Genomic DNA, 12,053 nt, shown 5'->3' on the forward strand with positions numbered 1-12,053 from the left:
GCTGTCGTTCCTTGTCCTGTTCTTCTTGTTTTCCTTACGCCTTTCATCTTATCTACCCAAACGCAACTATCCCCTCCTACATTCGCAACCTACCTCAAACATACGTACCCCCTCCCCCTCGTTGCTTTTATCTGACGCCATGTCGCAGGCAGACAGTGAGGACTTTGCCTCAGCCCTGCCATCACCCTTTGCGGGCTCAGCAAGCGGCAGTTTACAGTCTCACAAGAGCTTGGACCGTTTAAATAAAAAAACACAAAAAAACACAAAAAAAACAAAAGCCATATAAATAAAAAATAAAAAAACATAAACAAAAACAAAAAAAAAAACTCATAGCAGAACGGTGTCGCAGGAGTAAATCCTACCCTGCCGCAGCCAGGAAACCAAGCTTTTAGGCTACTGTTTCCACCGCCAGTGGCAGCCCTTCCAGGCACCACTTCAGTCTATCTTCTTTGCGACCACTCAGCTGTACTCCTGGGTGACCACACTGTCAACAGCAGTCGCCAAAGTCCAAGCAGAGTGACAGCCCTGGAGGTACGCCCAGCCGTGCCCCTACCAGCTCCAGTCACCACCGTCATTCCCATACCTTCACTTACATGTACACCCAACATCTGCACCACTGTCTTCCCTGCACACCTTGTCCTAGCAGGGCATCTAGGAGGACATCTTGGATGACAATGACGTTAACTTAGCATCCCTTCTCATCTCAGTACACAACTTGGCCTAGAACAAAGTCATATTTGTGGGGAGACGTCTCCGTCATCCTGAAGGCCTGAGACCCTTTACTTAATCGCAAGCTCACGGTCACAGAGTTTGTGCTGGCCATGGGGACAGTCAGAGATGTGCTATGCAGGGCAACCCCAACAGGAGGGTAGAATTGGATGCATGCAGCAGGTCACAAGTACGCAGAGTGCCCATCCTTTGACTATCACCGCTCATTTTCAACCAAGGCAGCAGCCATACTCAAGGTGATCCTTTATCTCCCACCTTTTAGTGTTTCTCTCCTAGGTACAAGACCCTGACTAAATCCTTAAATTAAGATGTGCCAGCTATAGCAGATCTGCCCATGGGAGTCGAATTTCTCACAAATTGGAATGGCATGCCAATGTTCATTCCCTCAGCATCTCTCTCTTCATCTCGGGTAGTCATGGACACCACAGCCTCCACAGGTCCTCGCCTTAATTTTTGGCCAACTTGGGTTTATAGGGCCATGGCTGTCAGAAATCCTCTTGATTCCTGGGTTCAGTTAGTCCTCCTCTTTTTTTGACCTCTACCCCATTGTCGCAGCAGCTCAAGTCTGGTGCAACAACTTGGCAGGACAAACAGTGACGTTCGCCACAGACAACCAAGCCACAGCCAGTATTCTAAATAAAGGAGGTCCTAGTCGCTGGCCATCATGGCCTTCCTGCGCAGGCTGGTGCCACTATCCCCACAGCACCAATCTAACATCCTATGCGTCCACATCCCAGACAAACGCAATAATCTGGCCGACGCACTACCCGTTAACTTTGCTTCATTATTTTTGCAGGAACCTGGAACCGACCCGACCATGTCTCTTATCCCACACTGGTCGTAGCTAACCTCGCATTCAAACAACACTTTCACGACGCTACCTGCCTTATTAATCTTTCATTATCTCACAACACCCTGAAGGCCTACCGTACAGCCTAGAGGTTCTATGTCAGGTTACTAGCCTCAAACCCCAGAGCAATACCAAGGGTTCTCCATCACATCCTGGCCTTCATATCATGTCGCCATACACAGTTGGCATTGTCACACAATACATTAGACTCTACTCAGCTGACATCCAGTATTTCATCCCCTTATGAGAGCCTAACAAACCATCTTGTTTGCCGTCCATACGGTCAAGACCATGTTGTGTGGTATTCACAGGCAATGACCCCAAATCAGTATCAAACGGCTACCCATCACCAGCGCCATATTCAGAGACATGTCTTTCATCCTGTCACATTCCCCTTTGGTTAAATTCAGCCTGGTCGTTCAAGCAGCCATCTACCTGGCTTTCTACAGCTTCTTACGCCCCAGTGAATTCTGTCACCGTCCCAGTTGTAAAGTGTTACGTAGATGCCACTTCATATGCCATCAGACTTACTTCATCTTGCACCTCAGGGTGTCCAAAACACAATAGTCCGGTCCAGGGGTTGACATCAAACCTTTCCAAACTCTCAAAGCCTGGTGCCCCGTGTCCATTCTAGATCAATTTTTGGCTCACCTTTTTGATCCCTCGCAGGACAGCCCATTACTACCATTCCCGATTAGTACCCCAGGCAGCAACCAGTTCATTAGTCACATCAGGTTCCTTTTGCGCAAATTAGGCCGGAACCCTGGCCATTTTCTTGGACATTCTTTCGCATTGGAGCCGCATCAGCAGCCTCACGAAACGGAGTCCCAGACCACGCGATCAAAAGATGGGCAGGCAGGAATCCACCTGCTTTACTCGATACATCCCCAATCCACAAGTGGAAATGTCATAAGCCTTCAGCAACTTTGCCCTGTAGTGTCTTGTTGTACATAAATTAATAATTTCCTCCCTAACCAAGTCTTTTGCGGCCTTCTCTTGGCATATCGCCCAGCAGACCAGGGCTCACCGCCCAGCTCACCAGGGCTTACTTTACAGCAGACCAAGGGTACACTTCAGGACTATTTTATGTTGTTAGTCTTGTGACATGTTTATGTGTTCTTTCATATCTCTTAGAGCGGAGGGCTCCGACCATAAATAAGAGGGCCAGAATGGTGGCCTGTAATTATGGGAGGAGCCTGGAGGGTATTTAATCAGACCACCCACAACGGTCTGTGTCGGTTCCAGTGCAAGGTACCCACTCACCCATTTCCCTTCTCAGAGTACTTCTCTTAAAACACGTGGTAGTGAGGTACCCCACCAGTGTTTGGACAGAGGATTCTCAACAAGGTAGGTTGAGGGGCTCCAGTTTATTTGCTTATTTTGCAGGAAACTGGCTTCAGTTTCCTCATTGTTTGCTTAAATCTGTTTTGGGATCTGGAGCCTGGGCATTTTGTAGCGATCCAGGTGGGATGAAATTCTCAGTCCTGGTTCCAGGTTTTGAGATTCACCAGCATACTGACTGGTCAGGTGTGTGCTGGGCTGTTTGTAGACACCTGACCATGGTTCTGGGCTTCACCCTCCCGAGGAGTCCAGGCAAGCAAGGGAGAAGTGTACATGTCTGCACAGGTTGGTATGTCAGAGCAGACAGAGGGTCCAAGCCTGTGGGCAGGAAAAGAGTGCCGAGGTACTGGGTGTACAGGAACTCTGTTATAGAGCCGAGAGGGCTGAAGCATAAATCTGAGCAGCAGTTCTGCTAAAGAGAGCCAGGTGGCTTGGTATTTTTGGTTTTACTTACATTGTTGCTGTGGAAAGCTGAAACCCGTGTGGGCAACTCTTGTTATTGGACATTTGGTTTTCTTTCTTTAATAAAAGTGGGCCTACAAGCCCTTAAAATGGAATACCTGGCGTGGACTCAGCTCACTGGTAAGCTCTACCCTTAAGCTAAAACAACCCCTGATGTTACAATATCAACCGGTGTTTGGCTAGCACCCTATGCTTATACCATATACAAGACATGGCTTGTCAGCACTGAGAGTTATCAATGTTTTTATTTCTTAGTCCTATACTGGCATTAAAATTGCCCTAATTGTCATTCACATCCTCCTGTTTAATAATCCACCATCTTGAGAATGGCAATCTAGCCCAGTGCATGAGCTCTTCCTGAGTGAATGAGGAAAATACTGAAATACGGCCGCTAGATGGAGCTGCTGATCATAGTAAATATGTATTTATTTCCTATGATCATTAGCTTCATCTAGTGGTGGTTATAAATATATAAATCAGATCGAAATTAGCATATCACAGTTGTCCCAGGCTTAAAGGGATTTAACTGCTGAGCACTTTCAGTAGCCTGTCTGCTGTGGCAGCATCACTGGAGGAAGAGCGCATGCACTGGTTAGGTTGATTTTTTTTTCAAGAAGTTGTAGGACTATAAAAGGTGTATGTGGATGACAACTTGGGAAATTTGCAACCCAATATAGGACTAGGAAAAAAAAATGTATAACTCTCAGTGCTGACAAGCCTTATCTTGTTTCAGGCACAAGTGTGAGATGCTAGCTAAACACTGGTTGATATACTTATTAACTATTACATTGTTTTTATAAATCAGTGCTCCACCCAGAATTAAAATTAAGATAATAGTCAACACAAAACGAATGAATGCAGAATTACTGCAAATAGTTAATATAACTCATTATACCATGCGATACACTCTTATTAATGGTGAGGTGAACAAACATAGGATAAAAACACATATAACAAAAGTCTTCTGCACTATACTCTGTGAACAAATGGAGATATAACTGTGCATAATAAATAAAACATAAAAGCATAAATACACTGCACAATACACTCTAATGGTGCAGTACATGGTGCTAGAACACCCCAATCGTTTGTAAAAAAAATCCTTATGCACTTTGCTCTGTGAGCAGATATAAATCAAACTTGTGTATGTGAATAAGAGTCTTTTTCCAACTAGTGTCCAGGAATAAACTCCACTAGTGTACATTACATATAGACAGCGACACTTTTTGGGGACCAGTGACATTATTACAGTGATCAGGGCTAAAAAAAATACACTGTCACTGGTAGAGAAAGGGTTAACATAAGGGGCGATCAAAGGGTTAAATGTGTTTCCTAGGAATGCTTTCTAACCATGGGGGGGAAGGCTGTTTTGACTGGGGGGAAACAGAGATCCGTGTTTCTGCTTAGCAGAAACATAACATCTCCATCTTCCCCTCTGACAGAACGGCGATCTGCCTTGTTTACATCTGCCTCTCTGGAGAACGATCGGCAGATCCCGGCAGACATCGGGTGTGCCAGACCCGCTGAGTGGTTCGCAGGTGGTGCGTGCCTCAGACCCAGTGTGCAAAATCATGTACAGGTACGTGATTTTGTGCAGGAGGGCCGCCCTGCTGCAGTATATCTATGTGGGGTCATCATTAGGGAGTCAAAGTGGTTCTAAAAGCAGCTCAAAGCCAGTAAGGAGGGAGCAGGGGGTAGGGCCAAGCCCCGTTCTGCATGTCTAATGGTAACGGAGCAGGGTTCGAGAGAGAGCATGCCCCCTTATCAAGCAGCTTGCTATGGGGGCACTCGGAGAAGAGGAGGGGCCAGAAGTGCTGGTCGGAGACCTGAGAAGAGGAGGATGGGGGCTGCTCTGTACAATCCCATTGCAATACACTCCTATCAATGGTGGGGTGAACAGTGCTTTAAAACAAAAGCAACATAAACACACATATAAAGTCTTCTGCCCTACTCGCTGTGAACAAATGCAAGTGTAACTGTGAATAATAAATGCAACATTAAAGCATTAACACACTCCACAATACACTCTTATTAATCTCTTGACGTTGGCCATACGCAAATATGCGTCCTCTCTGTGCCTGGTCCTTAGCGCAGAGGGCCCACATATTTGTGTGAATTGCCCCAATACACCTGTGTGGAGAGCGTGCACGCTGTGTGTTCCCGGAACAGTTACCATTGCCTAACCGAAAGCTCCCGACTGGAAGGAGCCACTCCAATCGCGGCGGTCCCGTGATCTTAAGCCACTTCCTGGCATCATAAACCTCTGAAAGGGCCGGGAGGCACCAGTGCTAAGAGCTTGATGGTGCAGTACATGGTGCTAGAACACCAAAATAACCCCACAGGTGTACACTTCACCTATTCTGAGTCCATTCAAGTTTCTTATTTAAACTGAAGCCCCAATGAAGGGGGGGGGGGGGGTTCACTGAATTCACTGTTTTTTAGTGCAAACCAATAAATGAACTTGGACTCTTTTTCCCTGTCTGTTGTGAGCAGCCTAACCTGATCCAGTGAGCTCCCAATGTCCTCCTATTACTTTCTGTGAACTCATCTGACAACAAAGCCCCAGCCCCTCTGGGATATTTTTTCTTCATTAAAGTGTTCTCCTTTCATGACAAGTGTTACCGGCCTCAAAATGTGAATTAAGAGAGCCGATGATTGTAGATGCGATGAGATAAGGTGATCAGCTTGGCGTGGACTGCAAAGAATCACACAAACAGCATGAGATATGACCACTGACTTTATGGCTGGAAGTAGTTTTATTTTTACATAACAATACATCTTTTACATTTTTATAGTCACATGTTTATAAACATTAACAATATATATAATACCGATTTTAACTAAAGTATTTTAAAACGTAGTTACAACAATGAACATTACTAAATTTAATAACATATATATCCCTGTTATTCAGTGTTATAGATAATTATCTTTATCTCTCTGGTACATTTTAAGTGTGCAATAATCATACTAGAAATGCATTGCTTTAATACAAATATTTTCATGGTAGTACTCTTTTTTAACCACTAGATGGTGCACATTGCATGTCTGTATGATGTAATACATAAGCTTTACATACAATAGGTTTTTTTCTATATTAAATAACAGAAAACATGTGCTTCTATAAATCTATGCCATTTTCAATAAATAAGGTTTAAATATACCTATTTAGAAAGGTTTAGTGTTTATCATAGACATTTGTTCTGACTAATGCAGTATTTTCATGTTCTTATGCACTTTTCACTTGTTTCTGACACATGCTGTTCTAAACTTCTAATTACAGCAAAACTATAGCATAAAATCTTCTGAGACTTTTTCTGCATCTGCTCAAGATGTTTAGGAATCTTTCTATCACAGGTTAATACAGATTAGGAACGATTTAGAGTACATACCTGCAAGGAATCACACAAACAGCATGAGATATGACCACTGACTTTATGGCTGGAAGTAGTTTAATTTCCAGTCACATGGCGCGTGGCCTTATATAGACTCTGTTTGTGTACCTTCTCTGCCATCTACTGGTTATTAATAGAATAGAAGGGAGATGTTTAGAAATATAAAAAAAAATGAATATGTACTTTGCTTTGAGGTGTCTGTTTTGTGACCATATAAACCCCAGTCCGTCACACTCTCCCCTCCTTCAGTTAATGGCTCCCGACATTAAACTCAATTGGTATCTAGAGGTCGACCGATATGGGTTTTTCTCTGGTCGATGCTGATATTTAGAAATCATGGCGGCCGATAGCCGATATATGATGCCGATTTTTTTTGGGCCGATATGTTAGGCCGATTTTTATTTTATTTTTTTTTCCTTTTTTATTTATTATTATTTCTTTTTTAATCCCCCTTGATCTAACACACCTTTCCCATTGGGCGTTTTTCAGGCGCTTTTGGGCTAAAAATAGTGCCTGTAAAGTGCCTGCAAAATGGCTCCCCTGCAGTCTGTGTGAAAGACGGAGTGCTTTCACATGGAGGCGATGCGCTGGCAGGATCTTAAAAAAAAGTCCTGCAAGCAGCACGTTTGGAGTGGTGTATACCGCTTCTCCACCACTCCTGCCCATTGATATGAATGGGCACCACTGCCGAAGCGCATGCAATGCGATTTGGCAGCAGTGCTTCATGGGCGCATTTAACCTCTTCCTTGGCCGCTAGCTGGGTTAGATGTGCCCCACTAGCAGCCAAATAGCACCGCAAAAATGATGGTAAAGAGCCGCTAAAACTTGCGTTTTACCATCAACGCTCCAGTGTGAAAGCAGCCTTCATAAGTGATACAGAAAATTTCTTACATTTAAACATTTATTAAACAAAACAAACCTCCAATCAGTTTACTTGTATGTATGATTTAGAAAAAAAAAAAAAAACCTATGTATTAAATAAAAACAGGCAGTCAAAACTTTTGGACGAAAAAAAAAAAATGGGCTAACTTTATTGTTTTTATTTTATTTTTAAATAGTGTATTTTTTTTCCCAAAAAAAATGCATTTGAAAGACCTCTGTGCAAATACCATGTGACATAAAATATTGCAACAACCGCTATTTTATTCCCTAGGATCTCTGCTAAAAAAATATATATAATTTTTGGGGGTCTAAGTGATTTTCTGGCAGAAAATACAGGATTTTTACTTGTAAGCAACAAGTGTCAGAAAAGATTTAGTCTTTAAATGGTTAAACTGAGAACTTCTATACACTGAGATGACTTCATTCATTCAAGTGTAAACATTGTATCATTTTGTTCTTTTCTTGGCAGTCTGCCCAGAGAGGAGGAAAGTGTTGCTATGACGACTCAGGCAACTCACACTGACTTCTATACAGAAGTCATTTCAAAGTCCCGCTGTAGTTCTAAATCGGCTTTTTATCAGCACAATCGGCCGATGCCGATTATTTAAAAAACGGCAAATATCGGCCGATATATCGGTCGACCTCTATTGGTATCTGAACACTATTTAGTGATTTAAGTAACCCAAATAGGTACTTGTTGCCACCAAGGAGCTACGTTAACTACCTGGCATGTCCTGGGAGTAGCTAGCATTGTAGGAGTTTGTATGGTGTGAACCTGACTTGGTATGTATCTTGGCTGACCTAGTGTGTCACATGTAAAGATCTCTTTAGGCTTAGCTTGTCTGGTAGATCTTCTGACAGGAGTTGAGTCTTCTCCATCAACATCATTTTCCATTTGCATATCTTGGTTCACAGGTAAGTCTTGACTTAATGAGGGTAATTCTGCAGTGTCTAGTCCCACCATGTCTGTAGCCCAGATTTGGTCGCCAACTACTGTTCCATCATTTTGTTCTTGTTCAAGATTGGGTGTGGTAGTTGTAGGATAGAACTCTTCAGCAGAAACTCTTAATGGGATTTTCTGTACGTTTTGAAAGTTTGGTTGAGACACAACATGATCATGACTTTCTGTAGTCTCTGGTATATAAGGATAATACCATCTTTCTTCATCTGAACATTCCTCATCCTGGTCCACATCCATTCTGGTATCCTTTCTGTTACTTGATTGTCTTTGTTTCATCGGTACTCTTGGAATGTGTCCTTCAATTGGTAGGTCATTTACTGGTAGTAAAAGATTTCTGTGCAGTACTCGAATAGTCTTTTTACCACTTTCAGGCAGAATTTTGTACACAGGCCCATCTTTGATTCTTTCTACCACTTTGTGTACTGATTCTTCCCAGTATGAACGAAGTTTACCAGGTCCTCCTCTTTCAGAGAGATTTCGTACTAAGACCCGATCACCCGGTTGAAGAGGTGCTCCTTTTATCTGTTTGTCATAGTACTTCTTCCCTTTTAGCAGATTATTTTTTGCTATTCTCGGATGCGATTTTGTAAGCTTCTTGCATTCTAAATGCCCATTTCTGAGTAAATGTTGGTTGACTTTCTGATTCCTTTTCCAAATTTAGGTTGAGCATTAGGTCAATTGGCAAACGAGGAGATCTTCCATACAATAGAAAGAATGGTGAGTATCCTGTGGCTTCATGCCTGGTGCAATTGTATGCATGAACCATATGTGGAAGATGTTCTTTCCAATCTGACTTTTTCTCTTCCTCTAAGGTGCGAAGCATCTGTAACAAAGTACGGTTCAGTCTCTCCACTGGGTTACCCTGTGGATGGTATGGAGTAGTTCTTGAATGAGAAATCCCTGCCAATCGTTGCAATGTCTGAAATAAGTTGTTTTCAAATTCTCTTCCTTGGTCATGGTGGAGTTTCTCTGGATAGCCAAAACGTGGTATGAAATCTTGAAAGATCTTTTCTGACGCAGTTTTTCCAGATTTGTTCTTAGTTGGATACGCTTGTGCAAAGCGTGTGAAATGGTCGAATATTACAAGTATATACTCATATCCTCCTTTGCTTTTCTCCAAGTGAAGATAATCAATGGATACTAACTCCAAAGGTGAACTGGTAGTAATCGAACCCATAGGTGCTCTTTCGGTGATATTTGGACGCTTTTGTTTGATGCAGCTGCACTTCTTCAGCACATATTCATCAATGTCTCTTTGCATAAATGGCCAGTAAAATCGTTCACGTGCTAGGTGGGTTACCTTGTCAGTACCAATGTGACCCATGTCATCATGAAGATTTCTTAAGACCAATGGTTTTAACTTTTCTGGTAGAACTAGCTGTTTTCGGGTTCCAGAGTGTCGGTAGAGGATTCCTTCATCGACTCTGAGTTTATTCCATTCATGTATCAAACGTCTTGTTTTGCTGGTCATACTCTCCTTTTCTTTGTGGTTTGGAATCCAGTCGTTCTCCTTTAGCCAGACCACTTCTCTAATGTTGGTATCGTCTTGTTGTAATGCTCTGATATTCTCCTGAGTCATTGGGCAGATTCTCTGTCCTTTCAGCAATTCTTCGGCCACATCACTTTCTGAGTGAAGAGTCAATGAAGCCACCCATAATGCCTCTTCTTCGTCAACAGCTTTTCTCCCTTGCCACATAGCTGACACAACCTCAGATGGTACAAGCTCTGTGTACTCACTCAGATTCTTCGTGAGTTCCACCGGAAATCGTGACAGTGTATCTGCGTCTGCATTCTGTTTACCTGGCCTGTACTTGATATCGAAGTGGAAATCAGCCAATTCGCCAACCCAGCGATGACCCACAGCATTCAGTCTGGCAGTACTCAATACATATGTCAATGGGTTGTTGTCTGTGTAAAAGGTGAATGTTGGAGCCTAGTACAAGTAATCTCTGAATTTGTCAGAGACTGCCCACTTGAGAGCTAAAAACTCAAGTTTACCAGAGTGAAGATGGTAATTGCGCTCTGCTGGAGTCAATGTTCTGGAGCCAAACCCAATAACACAAAGTTTTTCTCCTTGTCGTTGGTATAGCCTTCATTGGAAGCATCAGTGTGTAAGACGAAGGGTAAGTCAAAATCAGGGTATGCTAGAATTGGTGGATTGGTTAGCATGTCCACCAGTCTGGATACTACAGCTTGATGTTTGGGTGTCCATTGAATCAGTGTTTTAGATGGCACTTGTGCTTTGTTCCCATTTTTATTTGTAGATTCCCTCCGATTGTTTTTGGGGATGGATGTAGCAGATTCTTTCTCAGTGTTCTGCAAAAGTTCATACAGTGGTTTAGCAAGTCGAGAGAAATCTTGAATGAAGGACCTGTAGTAGCTCAGGAATCCTAACAAAGATCTGACTCCTCCCACTGTTTTTGGTTCTTTCCTTTTCAAATGTAATACCGCTTCAAGATCTTTTGGGTCAATTTTTATGCCTTCTTCTGACACCATTCGTCCAAGGTATCGAATCTGTCGTTTAAAGAGTTCACACTTCTTCGGTCTAAGTTTGATACCATGCTCACGCATTCGACTAAGCACTTGCCTAATATCATTGACATGCTCCTGAAAAGTTTTGGAGTAGCAAAGTACGTCATCCAAGTATGGAGAACAACATTTGTCTCTGATGCCCTCTAATACATTCTCCATGCATCTCTGAAAAGCTGCTGGGGCATTCGTTAATCCAAATGGAATACGGTTCCACTCCAGGAGTCCCCAGGGGGTGCTGAAAGCCGTCAGATGTCTGGAGTCTTCATGCACAAAGCCTTGATGATACGCACTACCCTGGTCCAGGATTGAGAACCACGTAAATCCTCCTAAGCTATCCAGCAGATCTTGTATTCTGGGTAGTGGATGTCTATCTGGGATAGTCTTTCGGTTTAACTCCCTAAAGTCAACACATAGTCGTAGGCTACTGTCCTTCTTTCGAACACAAACAACTGGTGATGAGTATGCGGAAGAAGATTTTGTTACCCAACCTCGGTCAAGAAGGTTTTGGATATATTCTTTCAATTCTTTGTATAGGGGTTTCGGTATCGAATTGTAGCGTTTCTGGACAGGAGTTTCATCTTTCAGATTTATCCTCAGTTTCAGGTTAGGGATGCATCCTATGTCTCCCTCATCTCGAGCAAAGACATCTGATTCATCATATAAAATTTGTCTCGCTATCTCCTGTTCTTCTTCTGAGAGATCTTCCAAATTGACAGGTGGGTGCCACTTAACAGATTTGTTAGTGGGTAGCTGATTTCCAGTGTCCACTTGATTCAACTGGTTTACATGAAACACCCTTTTCTTCTGGTCAATTCCCTTTCCATCATCTTTGTTTGGAGACAATGGTAGAATCTCAGCTGCTGGAGAAATGGTACCCAATACTGTTCTGGGTGGAAGGTAG

At 42.9% G+C, this 12,053-nt stretch overlaps 1 protein-coding gene across 6 annotated transcripts in view; it reads left to right on the forward strand.

Annotated features, from left to right (window-relative positions):
• Positions 1 to 12,053, forward strand: part of LOC143940345 (immunoglobulin lambda-1 light chain-like) — an 860,309-nt gene that overhangs the window by 313,372 nt on the left and 534,884 nt on the right. The gene's annotated exons all lie outside the window — the stretch shown is intronic.

This window comes from Lithobates pipiens, unplaced genomic scaffold (assembly GCF_037356315.1).
Source record: "Lithobates pipiens isolate NorthernLeopardFrog02 unplaced genomic scaffold, aLitPip1_a1.2 Scaffold_3, whole genome shotgun sequence".
Lineage (NCBI taxonomy): Eukaryota > Metazoa > Chordata > Amphibia > Anura > Ranidae > Lithobates > Lithobates pipiens.